This window comes from Rhinatrema bivittatum, chromosome 3, assembly GCF_901001135.1.
Source record: "Rhinatrema bivittatum chromosome 3, aRhiBiv1.1, whole genome shotgun sequence".
Classification (NCBI taxonomy): Eukaryota; Metazoa; Chordata; class Amphibia; order Gymnophiona; family Rhinatrematidae; genus Rhinatrema; species Rhinatrema bivittatum.
This window is the reverse complement of record NC_042617.1, coordinates 37746725-37764775: the sequence shown is the minus strand read 5'-3', so window position 1 is coordinate 37764775 and position 18051 is coordinate 37746725. Positions and strand designations below refer to the sequence as shown.

The following is an 18051-nucleotide window of genomic DNA, read 5'->3' as shown; positions in this document are numbered from 1 at the left end:
TGAGATGCACAGCACCAATCTCACATGCAGTGCCATTTCGACAAGGCATGACAAGAAAAATCAAAGCATAAGCTCTCTGGGGCGGGCACCTTCAGCTGAACAGTGTGCACTTTAGTGCTGTGCATATGACTTTGGCATCCTCTTCAGCTTTAAGTGCCCCCCCCCCCAAGAGATGTTATGCTTTATTAAGTTAGCTGTAGGTGCCCGCCCCAGAGAGCTTATGCTTTTGATTTTACTTGCCATTCTCTGCCAAAAAAGGCCTTGGATGCAAGAATTTGCTCTTTGGACTGGGCACGTATAGCCAGCTGAACACATGCACGCTCCCTGGGGTGGGCTCCTACAGTTAAACAGTACCCTAAAATTGGATGCACAGCGCCGGTGTAATTTTCAGATGTAGGTGCCCTCCCTGAGAGCACCAGAAATTAAACTCCTGGGGTCGAGGTGGAATAAACTCACATTTCTGGTGGGCAAAGTTATTCTATAGCTGCACCCTGCCTGGCAGAAGCAGCTAGACACTACCACTCTGGGCACAGCAATAGTATAATATGGCAGCCAGAATGTGAGTTAAGTTTTACTCCTGCTCTGACTCGGAAGTTAAATTTGCAGTGTTAAGAAAATGTGCTTTAAGCTGTCTCTCCTTTAACGCAACTCCCTGCATTGCTGGGGAACAGCTAATGCCTTCTTTTATATGGGCTTTGCATGCACCCGCACTAATCTTAGTGCTGCTTTTTACTCCAGTTTTAGCACGCATCTTTTAAGAATTAACACCGGTATGTAACAGAGGTTTTAACTTGCACCAGAAAAATGCGTGCATAAAATAGGAGTGCAAACCTGCACTAAGGTTAGCGCCCCCTTCTTCCATTGGCCCCCTTGTGCTTAAAGATCAGCTTGTTATGTGGCTAAAAGTGCATGCGTGCACAGAAGCAATGTTAAATGAGGGCATAACGTACTTTGCGGCATGCCGGCTGCACGCGTACACATTTAAACTCTAAATGTACATGCAGTGTTTTCAATCCTGCCCACGCTCTCAAAAAAACAAAAAACCCACGCCTCTCTTTAAAGCGGCCAAAAATAGACATGGTGTGACAGCATGTGTGTACTTTAAGGAGACTGAAAATCCAATAAGTTGGAATCTGATCAATTTCTTTGACTGGATGACCACAGAGGTGGATCAAGGAAAGCGCTATAGGGAGTGTACCTGGATTTCAGTAAAGGCCTTTGACTCTATTCCGCATGGGCTATTTATAAATGAATTGAGCACCGATGGTATAGGACCTAGAGTTACCGACTTGGTTAGAAACTGGCTCAGTGGAGATGACACAAAGCAATGGTAAATGGAGTTCACTCTGAGGAGGGGGGGGGAGGGGGGGTAGCATTACTGCTGGTCAGCCTCAGGGATTGGTCCTGGGACCAATCTCTTCAACATTTTCGTGAGCGACATTGTGGAAGGATTGTCGAGAATGGTTTGTCGGTTTGCCGATTTATACCAAAATCTTCAGGGTAAGCCAGGAAGGAGAGGAAAACCTGAGGAGGGATCTAGCAAAGCTTGAAGAATGGTCTACGGTCTGAAGGCTAAGATTTAATGCCAAAAAATGCAGAGTAATGCATTTAGGCTGCAAGGCCTGACGTGAGAAGTACAGTACTGGAGGTGAAATTCTTCTAAGCGCAAAAGAGCAGCGGGACCTGGGGGTAATTGGATCTGATGATCTTAAGGTGGCCAAACAGGTGCATACAGCAACGGCTAAAGCCGGGAAGATGCTTGGCTGCCTTGGGAGAGGAATGGTCAGCAGAAAAAGGGAGGGGGTATTGCCCCGTATCAGTGACGAATTTAGAATTTTGCTGCCCCCAGGCACTGTTGGTGCAGTTGCTCCCCCTTTTCTCCCTCTTCAGACCAGAGATATCACAGCAGGACATCTAAGGCACAGCCTGCTTTGTTCTGCTCCAGGCTCACCTCCTCCTCTTAAATCCAAGAATGGAGGGATTAGGGAGCAGAGCGACTTTTTGGCTTCCTGCTGTGCTGTGGCCTCACCTCCCTCCTGCTGCTCCCTGCACAGAACAGGAGAGGAAGGGCTGGGGTAGGGAGCAGTGCAGTCTTTTCTTGGCTCTGTCCCTTCCAACCTCACCCCCTTCCTTCCTGTTCTCTGCACTGGAAGGGGAGAGTGACCATTCTGTGCCGAGTTAGATGCAGCAGAACTGGGAGGCAACACATTTTCAGCTGCCCCCCCAGAATTGTGTTGCCCTAGGCACAGGCCTGGTGTGCCTACTGACAAATCCAGGGCTGCCCTGCTGAGAGCTCACTTGGAATACTGTGTACAATTCTGGGGACCGCACCTGCAAAAGGATATAAACAGGATGGAGTCGGTCCAGAGGGCGGCTACTAGAATGACCAGTGGTCTACCTTCTAAAGCTTATGGGGACAGACAAAGATCTAAACATGTACGCCCTGGCGGAAAGGTGAGATGGGGGAGATAGGATAGAGACATTTAAATATCTCCAAGGTTTCCATGCACAGGAGGTGAGCCTCTTTCGACAGAAAGGAGGGTCATGGGATGAGGGTGAGATGGGGGTGGCCTCAGGGGTAATCTTAAGAAATATTTCTCCACAGAGAGGGTGGCGGATGCATGGAACAGCCTCCCAGTGCAGGTGATGGAGAGAAACGTCATTCAAATTCAAGGAGGCATGGGATAAACATGGGATCTCTAGGAGAATGAAGGGAATGGTGAAGCTCAATTACTTGGGTGGACAGGCAGACTACATGGGGCATACCGTCTCTTTTTCTGCTGTCACGTTTCCAGGCTTCTGCAACCTCAGACAGTATACCATGCACGTTAAGCGTGATAACGTTTCTTCTTTTTAAAATAATTAGTGCAATAAATTGAAATTACAGCAAAGCGTGGTCGTGTCAAACATTATTTAACCCAAATGCAGTTAATTGTCCACAACACAAGCAGGGAATTCCTCTCTCTGTTCACAAAAAAAAAATTTTGCAATGCAGAACTGCTTATATTATTTCCTCTTAATCCAACAGTTTATAACAGGATACAGAAGTATTTTGCTTACCTTTTGCAACATCAGTAAAGAATTAGGGTCCCTGCTCAAACTGTCTGCATTTGAGAGATCCCCGGCTTCTGAGCCAAAAGAGAGACTCGGCAGCGGCTGCCCAAACTTTAGTGGAAAGGAGCTCAGCATTTGTATTCACCTCTGAGTGCGGGGAAATCCTAGGAAGGGTTATAGAAGCATCAACGTAAAATGCTTCAAACTGCCAGGATATGATTTGTGGAGTAAATCCCGGAAGGCGATCTGTCGAAGCCAGAAGGCAGCAAACTATGGTGAAGATATCTGCTGCCGGTGTGGCAAGGGCTGTTTTACCGCATGGACCTCCGAATCCGCCATTTCAGGTACAGGACTCCGGGGGGGTCTGACTCGGACCGCTTGGCCCATCGGAGCCAGACCTGGGAGGGGGTTTGGTCAGGTGAGCTGCTGGTGCTGGTCGCCCGATGCTGTCGTGGGCGCACAGCTACCTCTCCTGGGCGCCCGACGTTTTTGAGCAGTAGGGACGCACAATCTGTCCCTGGCGCGTCCTTTTTCACCGCACCGGCTCGTCTCACCATTACCTCGGGTGCCCAGCAGAGGCGGCTGCGCGCGAGTTAGGAAAATGGGCGCTCAATAATGACCACCCGTGATATTGCATCGGCCCCTTTCAGCTCAGAATGGCCTTGTACTACCACCTCTTTTCCAGTACTGGAGGTGCTGGTGCTGGTGCTGGTGCCCCCAAGGCTCCAGCGAGTGTGGGACCTGCACACTCTGAGATGGGAGCAGCCACGCGGCCTTGATTTTTGTGCTCTTTGCTGGCACTGTTGAGGAGGCCGTGAAGGAGAACGGGCCAAGGTCGAGGAGACAGAAGATGAAAGCTTGTTGGCCCCGGTGCTTCTGCTCTCCTGATCGAGGCGTGTGTGAATGTTTAGGAGAGAGCTGACACCTGGCCCTTCCCCCCCTCAGGCTGCTCACACCCAGCGCTGGTCCTGCTCCCCCCTCCCATGCAACAGTTCCACTTCCCTTATGTCTAGCGATGAAGCAGGATGGTCAGCACAGACTCATTCTCTGGAAACTTTCAGCCACGGCCGCCCCGTGTTCTCCACGAGGAGTGCGTAGGTTTCAGGTGAGGGAAAAGCTGAATTGATCAGATCCTTGATTGATCAGCCGAAGTTTGAACAGCCTCATTTTCTAGCAGCCTTCCAGACTCTGAAAAAGCTTTTGATAGGTTTCACCGTGGAGCTTTCTCTGGTCTGGGAGGGGGGAGCGAGCAAGTTTCTTTACCTAGCATGGAGACAAAGTTACGGATTTGTAACAGCATCATCTTCATCTTCCTTTTTGTTTTGGGGTTTTTTTAAATGTGTGTCAAATGTCACCTGATACACTGCCCAGAACAGCTCCAGGCTGGACAGCAGACAGGAAGCAGAAAAAGGGGTCACCCCCCCCCCCCCCAAGCTTGTGACACAATGAAAAGCAAGGAATGGATTCATGAATAAAGACAGTCTTGGTGTGCAAACGTTTGTATTCTTACTAATTTTAATGTAATCATTAGAGACTTAAGTATAAAGCCTTGTCCAGGCTCCTATATGGTAGCAGCATCTCTCCACCTCCACTATTCATTAGTTGATTTGCAGAATGTCTGAATGTGGGAGACTTTCTCTCCTAACAAAAAGAACAAATGGCGGTCACTGGGTAATTACAAATTATGAAATAATTCCTCATATTATGTATATATATATATATATATTTATTATTTTTATATACCGACATTCCACACCGGTTTACATTCAGGTATTTCTCTATCCCCAGAGGGCTTACAATCTAAGTTTTTGTACCTGAGGCAATGTAGGGTAAAGTGACTTGACCAAGGTCACAAGGAGCAGCAGTGGGACTTGAACCTTGGTCCCCTGGTTCATAGTCCACTGCTCTAACCACTAGGCTATTCCTCCTCTATATTATATATATATATATGGAATAGGTAAATCTCATTGTTAATGTAACAGCAGCAGCTAGCCTCAGTCAGAAGAAGCAGCAGCTGGCTCTCTATTTTTGACTTCCTCCTCCATCCAGCTCCTTGTATTGCGCCCAGAAACCACTCCCACCCCCCTGCTGCCTGGGAAAAACAGATGTGCTCTCTGTAACCTCTTCTAGTGGTGCTCCCTCTCTGTTTCAAGTGGTTATCATTCAAGCTGCCTGCGACGCCAGCAGTGGAGTCCTACCTGCTAGATCCACTTCCGCTCGCTTTCCTGCTCTTGAGCGACGTTTCCCCAGCGCTGTGCCAGGGCGCCCTGGTGTGTCTTCAGACCTGATCCGGGGGGGGAGGGGAGGGGAGTGCCACGGGAAAGCCACCACTGCCCGATGCTCAGGTTCTGGCCCAGTACCGGGGGCTCCCGCAGCAAGAGGCGCACACTAGCGTTCCTCTCTGAAGACAGGCGCAACCATGCCTGCTTCCTCCTAGCTGCCGCGTGAGCCTCGGAGTGTGGCGATTAACGGGCAGGGCACCATTCTGAGCAGCACATTCACGCGGCACACAGCACCTCCTCTTTCCCCCCATTGGGAGCAGAAGGGGAGCCCTTTCTGCTGCTGCTGCTGCTCCTTGCGTGGTACCCTGCGATATTCAAAACCCAAGGGGCTAGCACTTTCTCTACGGTGATCTTGTGCATCACCAGATCAGAATAGAGCATCTGCTAACCACAAGAATTTTGAATTCCGTAGGGCAGGAATGGAGGTGAAGCAGCAGAATTGGCTCTCTCCCAGCGGGGTCTTCTTCTTTCTTTGAACACCGGTGGGGTGGGTCCACTGGCAGCCTCCTGGTCCTCCTCCTCCTCTTCCACACCTAGCAGCGCTGGGTCTGTCCACAGTGGCCTTTATTCTTGGGCCGCCAGGCAATGCTGATTTGGTGGGCCTGAGCTCAAAGTGGCCCATCCATGGATAGGCCACTGCACCAATGACCTGTACAGAGGCATTGTCGCCTCCCATTTTCCTGCTGGTTATGCCTCTCCTGATGCACCCTTGCTTTCTTTTAGCTCTGGCCACCTCCTCATCTCCTACTGCCTTGAGATCCTGAAACATTAGAATCCCAGCTTGGTGCATATCATTATCTCACCCTGCATCCTGTACTGCTCTCTTGAATTTCTACAGCCCTCATTCATGAGTCTACGCTCTTTATTGCAGTGATTATTAACCGCCAAGCACTCGCCCAACTCCTTGCACTTTCATTACGTCCAGTTCCTCAGGGGTGTCCTCTCTGTCCATATTAATATCGGCTTTTATTACAAACCTAAGAAAGAGCAGTGATAGCAATCTCGCTTTTCCTTTTTAGCCGAATGGGCCAGAAAATGCAGACACAAAAAAAGGGGTTGAATTAGCACAGATTTAGAACTTATGAGCAGTAGTGACAATCATCAAGGCTTCAATACTTGCAGCTGTCCATTTGCGCATCTTTTGCATACATTCATAATTCAATTATCTAAAAAAAAAAAATAAAGTGGAGGGTATAGCTCACATTTATTACACCAATTCCAATACAACCCTAAAGTACTATATGATTACGTTAACTCACTTACCAAGACGGCTGCCCCCGACATCCCTGACGTAGTAGCCAAATCCAAATGTGAAGATCTAGCCACCTTCTTCCAAACCAAAGTAGACAAGTTACTTTCAAAGTTCACCCCTTGTGCCAGTCCCATCAACATTGTCGAACCCGATTTCATCAATACAAAGACTTGCAACAATACTACTGTTCTCTCCTCCCTAGACTGCACCTCAACATTAGAAATAGAAACCTTTATCAAGAAAGCCAAACCTTCCTCTCACCCATCTGACACCATACCCACAAAACATCTCCTCACAATACCCAATATTATTGCTAAACCATTAACAAATATCATTAACCTCTCCATTAACTTGGGACAGGTACCTCTCCCCTTGAAACAGGCTATTGTCAAACCCATCCTAAAGAAACCCAAACTTGACCCCTCTGATCTAGCCAACTATCGCCCTATTTCCAATCTTCCATTTATTGCTAAACTCCTTGAAAAAACCGTTAACAAGCAACTCACAGAATACCTTGAAGACAATCACATCCTTGCCCCCGCACAATACGGCTTTCGGAAATCTCATAGTACTGAGACTCTTTTACTTTCCCTAACAGACCACATTATTAAAGGATTTGAGAAAGGACAATCATACATACTAGTCTTCCTTGACATCTCCTCCGCATTTGACACCGTCAGCCATCCCATTCTCCTACAGCCATTGACTGAAATAGGCATTACAGGTGTTGCCCACGACTGGTTCAATTCATATCTCAGCAATAGAGATTACAAAATTCAGCTTGGCAATCATGTTTCCAAGGCTATCCCCCTTAATCAAGGTGTCCCTCAAGGTTCATCCCTCTCTTCAACCCTCTTCAATATTTACATTCTACCCCTCTGTCACTTCCTATCCAGCCTAAATCTCCCACACTACATATATGCTGACGATGTTCAGCTCCTCATACCCATCACTGACTCTATTTCTAAAACCATGGATTTCTGGAACGATACTCTCCAATCCATAAACAATCTCCTTTCTTCCATCCACCTAGCTCTCAACACTACTAAAACTGAAATCATGCTCATCTCACCCCTTAACCACTCGATCCTTCCCCCTCTTTCACAGTTCCAATTTGCACAACAAGTCCGTGATCTGGGTATCATTCTCGATGGGCATTTCACACTGAAGAAATTTATCAACAACATACTAAAAGATGGCTTCTTTAAACTTCATACACTAAAAAAACTAAAACCCTTACTACACCCCCCCGATTTCCAAACAGTGCTCCAAACCACCATCTTCGCCAAAACCGACTACTGCAACTCCCTTCTCCTCGGCCTTCCTAACAACGCCATTCACCCCATTCAAATTTTACAAAACACAACAGCCCGAATCTTGACCAACTTACGCAGACACGACCATATTACACCTGTTCTAAAAGATCTACATTGGCTCCCAATAGCTTCCCGTATACAATATAAGACTCTCTCTCTCATCCACAAGGCTTTATACAATCCTGAAATGAACTTGTTTAATGAATCCTTCCGCTTACACCAGTCTAATAAGCCTACTAGACACGCACATCTCGCAACTATGCCTATCCCTTCCCCTAAACTCTACAAACTAACATCTACCAGAGCCCGTGCAATATCAATAGCCGGGTCGACCCTTTGGAACACAATGCCAGTTGAACTACGGCAAGAGGAATGCCTCAAATCATTCAAGCAGAAACTCAAGACCTGGCTCTTCGCCAAGGCATACACCTAATTTCTCCCTTCCTCTCCACTGCCCACCCTTCCTCTCCTCTGCCCCCCTCTTCTGGCCCTCTATCCCCTCACTTCGCCCTTCTCCTACCTTTTTCTCCCCCCCTCACCTCATATACTTTTTCTCCCCCCCTCACCTCTTACCTTTTTCTCCCCCCCTCACCTTGTTCCCTTCCCTCTGCTCGCCACTCCCCCCTCTCCTCCTAGCACCCCTAAACTGCTTATCTCTTAGTGTCTTCCTTTTGTACATATGTATTTAATGCAAATTTCCCCTTGTTATTCACACCCTCATTTATTCATTTGTTAACTTGTTTTATTTGTTCAATGTAAAGCGCCATGCCTGGCGTTTGTTTGTGTTACACTGTAAACCGATGTGATATCCTGGATGAATGTCGGTATATAAAAATTTTAAATAAATAAATAAATAAATAAATAAATAAATAAAATAAATTATGCTTAGATCTGGAGTGGCTGAACAGCATTTAGGCAGCAACCCCTTAAGAAGTTGCTTTGGGAAACTTAAATATCAATAAGTGAAAAGGTTTGTAGGGGGATGTGATTGTCCAGAGAGGGTGGGGTGAAGGTCAGTAATGCCCGTCCTCCTAGCAAGCCAAGATTTCTCAGTTAAACAAAGAAAAAGCACTAGAAATGGAAGACCCATTGATGCTGTCAGCAGTGCAAGTTGTGAACAGATTTTATTCATTTCTTCACCTTATATACAGTACTACCAGTTCAAAACAAGCTCTAGACAGGTTTACAAAAAACATTACAAATTATAAAATACATAAAATGTACAAAGCAAACAAAAACAAATGAAATAAAAGAGGCCTTTTCTAGTGTCTAATATCCCAGTACTCTTCTGATACTCAGAACTTCTGACCCACTTCATATATGCAGATGATATCCAAATACTAATCCCAATACACAACACTCTGGAAGATACCTACAAAAAAACAGCCGATTATCTCACCAAAATAAAGTAACTACTAACAAACATGAAACTCATCTTAAACATCGATAAGACAGAAATAATCATATAGAAAAAACAACTCTCCAGGCTGCAATCTCCCCTGTCACTCATGCCCGCAACCTAGGAGTCATAATTGACAATGAACTATCCTTCAGGAACCACATCACCGCTAAAATCAAAGACAGATATCACAAACTCCTAACCCTAAGACGTCTAAAACCTTTCCATTCTCCCATCAACTTCAGAACAGTCCTTCAACTACTCATTTTCTCCAACCTGGATTACTGCAACACCCTGCTATTCAACTTACCTCTCACCACCATCCAACCACTCCAAATCCTTCAAAATACAGCCGCCAGAATACTCACAGGAATTAAAAAACACGATCACATTACTCCAACTCTTATATCACTACACTGGCTCCCGATAAAATTCAGGATACACTACAAAATACTCTCCATATTACACAAAATAATATGCGAAAAGCAAACAAACTGGCTAAGTACATCAATAAAACTCCACTCACCAAACCAAAACCTCTGCTCAACTAACAAAGGTCGCCTAAAAATTCCACCTGTTCAATCCAAACAACTTACCTCAACCCGGAAAAGAGCCATATCCCTAGGAAATCCCAAACTTTGGAACACCCTCCCAACTGAACTTAGAACACAACAAAATTTAAAAACCTTCAAAAAAGAACTAAAAACTTGGATGTTCACCAAAGCCTACCAAAACACCCAATGATTCTCTTCCATTACTTCCCTCCCTACTGCCCTATGTAACCATATGAGACCAATGTAAGCACGTAATATAACATCCCACCCTGCTCTTTGTAACCATGTGGAACCAATGTAAGCAAGAAATATAACCTGTATAGCTCGATATCCGCATTTATAACGCATTGTCATAAATCTGCTGCTCGGAGTTAGCAATCTGTTATCAATCTGCTCCTCCAGAGGGGAGGAGTAGAGATCTGTTATAATTCTGCTGCTCAGAGATAGCAATCTGTTATCGAGCTCCTCCTGTAGGGGGAGGAGTTAGTAGTCTGTTATGGATCTCCTCCTGGAGAGGGAGGAGTTAACAATCTGTTATCAATCCCTGCTGCTAGGAGTGGCAATCTGTTATGAGTCCGCCAAGGAGTTAGCAATCTGTTATAGGTCACCCTGCTAAGGGGAAGAGCTAATAATTGTAATACTCCGTAGGCGGAGTTAATGATCTGTGTTGGGTTGGCTTCCCACAGAGTGGCAGTCGTACAATACCGCTTGAGTAGTGTAAGGAATGACACTTGAGGTGAATTGGTTAATCCCTGGGCTGATGGCAGATGACAGCGCCCCCAGGAGGATATCCTGAGAGGGACCACCGGCTAGGCTGGAGTATGGAGACAGACACAGATAGTTCTTTATTTAGACAGGAAGTAGAACCACCAGAGGTGGAGGTAGTGAGCTGATGTGCCCGGCAGGGCTGAAGTTCTTCTGATACTGGAATTGCGATCTCTGGGTTGCTGAGCTGTAGAGAGAGACTATAGGTAGTAGGGATGTGAATCATTTTTTGACGATTTAAAATATCGTCCGATATATTTTAAATCATCAAAAATCGTTAGGGCCACGATACAATACCAATTCCCCCGATTTATCGTCAAAAAATCGTAAATCGGGGAAGGGGGGAGGGCAGGAAAACCGGCACACTAAAACCCCCTAAAACCCACCCCCGACCCTTTAAATTAAACCCCCCCCCAAATGCCTTAAATTACCTGGGGGTCCAGCAGCACACTAAAACCCACCCCGACCCTTTAAATTAAATCCCCCCCCAAATGCCTTAAATTACCTGGGGGTCCGTAGCGGCGGTCCATAGCTTAAATTACCTCCGTAGCGGCAGTCCGTAGCTAAATCGGGGGAAGGGGGAGAGCAGGAAAACCGGCACACTAAGGGGCGGATTTTCAGAGCCCTGCTCGCGTAAATCCGCCCAAAACCGGGCGGATTTACGCGAGCAGGGCCCTGCGCGCCAGGAAGCCTATTTTACATAGGCCTCCCGGCGCGCGCAGAGCCCCGGGACTCGCGTAAGTCCCGGGGTTCTCCGAGGGGGGCGTGTCGGGGGGCGGGCCCGGTCGTCGCGGCGTTTCGGGGGCGTGTCAGCAGCGTTTTGGGGGCGGGTATGGGGGCGTGGCTACGGCCCGGGGCGGTCCGGGGGCGTGGCCGCGCCCTCCGTACCCGCCCCCAGGTCGCGGCCCGGCGCGCAGGAGGCCCGCTGGCGCGCGGGGATTTACGCCTCCCAGAGGGAGGCGTAAATCCCCCGACAAAGGTAAGGGGGGGGGTTTAGACAGGGCCGGGCGGGTGGGTTAGGTAGGGGAAGGGAGGGGAAGGTGAGGGGAAGGTGAGGGGAGGGCAAAGGAAAGTTCCCTCCGAGGCCGCTCCGATTTCGGAGCGGCCTTGGAGGGAACGGGGGTAGGCTGTGCGGCTCGGCGCGCGCCGGCTATACAAAATCCATAGCCTTGCGCGCGCCGATCCAGGATTTTAGCAGATACGCGCGGCTCCGTGCGTATCTACTAAAATCCAGCGTACTTTTGTTTGCGCCTGGAGCACAAACAAAAGTAGGCTATTTGCGCGCCTTTTAAAATCCGCCCCTAAGTGTAGTCTTCAGCCGGCGCCATTTTGCAAAATGGCCGCCGCAAAATGGCGGCGGCCATAGACCAAAACGATTCGACGCAGGAGGTCGTTCCAGACCCCCGCTGGACTTTTGGCAAGTCTTGTGGGGGTCAGGAGGCCCCCCAAGCTGGCCAAAAGTTCCTGGGGGTCCAGCGGGGGTCAAGGAGCGATTTCCTGCCGCGAATCGTTTTCCGTACGGAAAATGGCGCCGGCAGGAGATCGACTGCAGGAGGTCGTTCAGCGAGGGTTCCTGACCCCCGCTGAACCCCCAGGGACTTTTGGCCAGCTTGGGGGGGCCTCCTGACCCCCACAAGACTTGCCAAAAGTCCAGCGGGGGTCTGGGAGCGATCTCCTATGCTCCTGACGTCGTTTTGCCGTACAAAATGGCGCCGGCCATACGTGGCCGGCGCCATTTTGTACGGCAAAACGATTCGAGTGCAGGAGGTCATTCCCGGACCCCCGCTGGACTTTTGGCAAGTCTTGTGGGGGTCAGGAGGCCCCCCAAGCTGGCCAAAAGTCCCTGGGGGTCCAGCGGGGGTCCGGGAGCGGTCTCCTACGCTCCTGACGTCGGGGGATAAAAAACAAAATGGCGCCGGCGCTACCTTTGCCCTGTCATATGACAGGGCAAAGGTAGCGCTGGCACCATTTCTACAATGCACCGGAGGCCCGAGAGTAAAAGATCACACCGGGACCCTCGCTCTGGACCCCAGGTAATTTAAGGCATTTTGGGGGGGGTTCGGGAGGGTGGGGGATTTATTTTAAAGGGTCGGGGTGGGTTTTAGGGATGTTTTAGTGTGCCGGTTTTCCCGCCCTCCCCCGATTTACTCGATATTTAAAAAAACAAAACCGCGATGATCCAATTCCCCCCCCAGCCGAAATCGATCGTTAAGACGATCGATCACACGATTCACATCTCTAATCTGTAATGGCTTCTATGCAACAGAGAGTCTTCAGTATATTCAGGAACAGGAGCCATAGGTGAGTGCTGGTTCCTATATGCAGTCTGGAATAAGAACTCACAATATCTGTGTATGAGATATCTTATGGAATAGAAGAGAGTCTTGGAGGGTTTTAGGAACATGGGCCCTTGTGGAGCGAGTACTGGTTTCTATCTGTAATCTATAATAATGACTCACGATCTCCGTACCTGCGACAATGTCTTAGACAGAAGGGAGTCTTCGGGGATTAGGAACATGGGCCCTTGTGGAGCGAGTACTGGTTTCTATCTGTAATCTATAATAATGACTCACGATCTCCGTACCTGCGACATTGTCTTAGACAGAAGGGAGTCTTCAGAGATTAGGAACATAGGCCCTCGTGGAGCGAGTACTGGTTCCTGTCTGTAATAGGACTCAGTGTTCACGTCTGCGATCGCTTCCAGGCAGTAAGGAGTCTTCTAAGCATTCAGGGTCGTAGGCCCTCGAGGAGCGAGTACCGGATCCCGTCTTAGCAATCTGAAATCAAGAAGAGAGAGCGGCCCCCCCCGAGGAGCGGGTACCCCTAGATAAGGTGGTGGAGGCAGAGCAGCATAGGATGAAGCGAGTCGGAATGATCCCCGCAATCAAACCCCTTGCTAACTCGATTCATAGTTGCAAACAAAGACCTTTTAAGCAGGAAGCAGATGACGTCACTATGGGAGACGCCCCCAAGGTTCGCGCCCTTGCCGGTACAAACTCTGGAGCGTGTGTGCACGTGCCCTTACATCATCAGGAACATGGCGGATCCGCAGCGTCAGGCCAGCCCAGGGATTCCAGGAAGTACGGCGAAGAGAAGCTGCGGCAGCATCTGTCCATGTCCATCAGACCCGAAGGGAGTCTCCACCAATGTAGAGAGGGTGGAGCGAGGGCGAGAACAGGCACGAATGCAACACACATACAACAACCTATGTAAACACTCGCACGAACCTTTTGAACACTTTGTTAAAGATCGAAACTTTGTAAACCGTTGGATTGGCAAAACCAAATGACGATATATAAAACTCAAATCAATCAATCAATCAATAAATAAAGGGATGACCGCTCTCAGCATGTCATCCTTTTTTTAGTGGCTATAAAATGATCGCTTTTTTTTTTTATTATTATTATTATTTAGCAGGTGATGTCATGCTCCTGCTTTGGCAATGGTCAGAACAACACTGTGGCCCCGGCGGGGTTGACTGGCAGAGCGCCAATCCCCCATGTGCCATGTTGAGTCAGACCAATGGTTGATCGAGCCTGCCATCCTGCCTCCGACAGTGGCCACTCCGGGTCACTAGGAAGCGCCCGGCCCCTTCTCAGCAGCAGATTTATTCTTTGTTGTTCAATCCCAGCGATACGCGGTGGCTTTCCCCACATTCACCAGGCTAATTAATTGTTTACGGACGTCTCCTCTAGGAACTTGCCCAAACCCTTTTTTAAACCCAGCGCTGGTAGTCACCTTGACCGCATCCTCTGGCAATGAAGTCCATATCTTGATTATGGGCCGGGGGAAAAACAAAAAAGCCTTTCCCAATCTCAGGCAGAACAAGAAAGGATTGCCTTCCAGTACACTTGATGTTTTATTTTTTTTTTTTTAGCCAAAAGGAGGACGAGAAGCAAACCCACGAGTCAGCGATTTGCTTCTCATTATGTTATGAGAAGCGGTGATGGTTTTACTGCTCATTTGTACTGCTTCAGCATCTTTTAATGGCTTTCTCTGCCTCATGACGGCTTGGGCCTGCTGCTGCCCCCATCAGCGCATTAACTGCCTAGAGGTGTCTGGCCAGGGCAGAGGTCAGCAGGTACCGCTCGCTCCTGCTGCTGCCCATTAGATTTACAGACCTGTCAGCCCACTGAACCACTAAACAAACAGCAAGGTTTAAATGCAGGACCCACCATGAGCAGGATCTCGCTGCCACCTAGGAAAATGTCAGTGCTAAATCATACAACGGAGTAAAGAAGGAAGTTGCTGGCGTTTGAACGTCGGATAATTCAGCCCGAGAGGGGAGAATTTTAGAGTGACATCTATCAGCGAAATCTGAATGAAATGATCACCAGCTAATATAAACTCTTAAGCTCAGGTCGGTAAAAGCTTTGCAGCATCTCATTTGAAACTATGCTAAATGCTGTCTTCATATGACGTGCAATTCATAACGATCCATTTAAAAACCACTTCCTTACGCCTTCCAGATATCCATAAAGTCACCACCGCTGGAGTTTTAACTGAATGTTTAGAACGCCCTTCTTCGAGGTGCACCTGCAAGCCTTTCATTTTGGTGCATTAAAAGTTTACTTCTCGCCTTTTGCTGCAGGCAGAAGGGTCAGAGATCTTTAAGATGAGATTTGGCTTGCCTTTCTGCACTAAGACGCAGGAGTATAATTCCCCAGTACGTCCTGTACTTTTGGGAATGCAGTGACTGACTGGCACTCAGATCACACAGGGTTGTAAGAGGGAAATTTTCCTGAAGCTGTATAGCAATACTCGGATTGTCAGCTGTGCATGAATCTGCAATAAGAGTTTCAGTTCCACACAGTATAACTTGGAAAGATAACCCCGTTTCAATCGAGTGACTTAAGCATCTCACCATATAGCATAAAAATGGCTAAATAATTCCAGGTTGCAATTTACCTTTTCACAAACAATTAACAGAGTCCTTCCTGCAGGGATTTTCTCGTAACTAAGTTCCCTTAGGTGCTTCCTGACTAGGTAGGAGAACAGGAGACCTCGAGCTTGCTGCAAGAGGCTGGAATTCTTTTTTTATATATATATATATATTTAGATTTTTATTAACCATATCGCAATAAACAGAGAATCCCATTCAACGAGGGGTACAGATAAATATCAGAAAAATGGTACGGTGCAAGATCAGAGAAAGGAGAGATGGGGGGGAAAGTCAATGTCCCTACCAAGAGACTTGAATTCTTGTAAGGGACTTCATCTGTTTGTGCGTCAGTGTGCATGATATTACAATAGGAGACAGCACTCGGCGCAGGAACAAACAAGGCGGGGGTAGATAGGGGCTAGTCATTCCCCTCCCCCCGAGTCCTGCTTTCCTCGGGCACCTGTTGCTGCAGGGCTGAGAAACCTCACAAGCTTTATATGGATCAAGGCACTCTCCGAGAACTGAGGAATCAATCCAATGGCTGCAATCTAGGTGCCAATACGAGAAAGGATTCAAACTTTCCTTATTGCCAAGAATAGCGGAGAGCAGACAGTGGTCCTACAGTGCCACCTGCTGGGTGATATGGGCTGCATCAGCGTCCAGAGGTTGACATCCGTGTGCTATATATATATATATAGCAGGAGTCGTGTTTAAACACAGCTCCCAGTTTCACGTTCATCTACACGGGAATATACATATCTTTTGCTGGTTTTGAAGGTTATTGTCCATGCTCTGTGGGGGTCGAAGATGTCTTTTCTTTCCTTACCTGGGTAACTGTGCGGAAAAAAATGCGGCATGCTGGCTAAGAATCACAGCGATTCTGGAAGAGCGAGGGAGCTGTGCAAATAAAAAATAAAACCAGCAATATATCACATCAGTGTCCCTGAAGATTGTGTGGGAGGTAGAGGGGGGGAAAAGGCTTAGAGGCCCCAGCGAGGATCGAACTCGCGACCCCTGGTTTACAAGACCAGTGCTCTAACCACTGAGCTATGGAGCCGCCTATAAGCTGTGGCAATCTAGTTTCTTTATATTATTGCATGTAAACAAACTATGTGAAGGTTATTTTTATCTCGTTATATATGCACACATGGAATACTAGAGCATTATGCAGACACAATATATTAGGGTTCTTCCGATTGCTCGAGAGTCTGATTAAACTGTAGAAAATGCACTTTTTCCTAAAGATAATTTTATACATAATTGACATGCTGCAAAATTAATGGAATAGAACTGGCTGTGCCATGTAGGGTTGCTTGCTAAAAAAGGAACGATTCTGCCACATTCACGTGCTCTTCTATCCCAATGCTTCTCACCTCATGCGCCTTCCTCCCTATCACCAGCATTCATCCCTCCTCTCATACTCTTCCCCCACCCCCTTTACACTCTCTTTGTCGTTTCATAAACCCCACCATTCACCCCACCCCCCCCCCCCCCCCGCCTCATCACCGCAGCATCATTCATACCCTTCTTATACTTGCTCCAACTTCCATTTGATCCTTGTCTCTCCACACCATTCACATGCTCATCACTCTCCTCCCCCAGCAGTCACCTCCTTTTCACAATTCCCCCAGCACTGATCCTTCTCCTCACAAATCACCCACAGCTTGCCTGGTGGCTCTCTCCTCCTCCTCTTTTCTCTGTGCCGCTAGCCAGTGCAGAGTTTAGAGTCCAAAGCAAAGAAGATCCGGGGAGGGGAGAAGGGTGTTGCTGCAATCCCTCCTCCTCCTCCTGTCTCCGCAGCAACAGGCAGCGCTTGTGGGAAATGGGAGGCGGAGGAGGAGGAGGAGCAGAGAACACTGCAGGGGAAAAAGAGGAAACGGGAGAATCGGCTCTGGCTCTGCTGCTCACCAGCTCTGTAGCTTTTAACACAACCTAAAAGCAGTTTTCTATTTGCCAGGATTAAAGCGACCCGGCCAGATGGCTTCATGCATTTCAATTTCGTCTTTTCGCTTAAAACCCTTTGCATCTTCAAACTCCAGTCACTGCCAACGATCCAAGGGGACCGGCCGGCAAGCTGACTGGGGATGGGGGGGCGGGGCTAGGAAGATGCACAATCCTGATTAGCTGTGATTTGACGGACGTCATAAAGACCCACGAAACGGGGGGGGGGGAGAAGTGGGCGTTTAAAGTCCCGGCGTGGTGGCTGATCACGTGACTGAGCGAGAACGAGGCTCGCCGGCCCGCTCCTGAAATAGACTCCGGGACGGAGCTGTTTGGCTGCTGCCAGCGACGCCGCGGGAAAGTATTAAGCGGGCGCTGCTCCTCGGCTGTTAGGCGGCGTTTTAGCAAATTGAAATCGTTATACATTTTGGTCGCTTTTTCAAATGTATTGGTCGAACATTGTACGAAGGGCGTAGTTATTATATAATTATGATAATTATTTGGCAACACTGGCTGCGTATCCCTAGTGACCCGGGTCCCCCATCCCCCCCAAAAGTTGCGCAATTGTGTATAAGGAGTGATACGAAAATCTTCCCGGGTGTGGAC

At 48.1% G+C, this 18051-nt stretch overlaps 1 non-coding gene across 1 annotated transcript; it reads right to left on the bottom strand.

Moving 5' to 3' along the window:
- Window positions 1-16488: 16488 nt before the first annotated feature.
- Window positions 16489-16561, bottom strand: TRNAT-UGU. Its single transcript has one exon. It is a non-coding gene; the product is annotated as a tRNA-Thr (tRNA).
- Between the last annotated feature and the right edge of the window lie 1490 nt (window positions 16562-18051).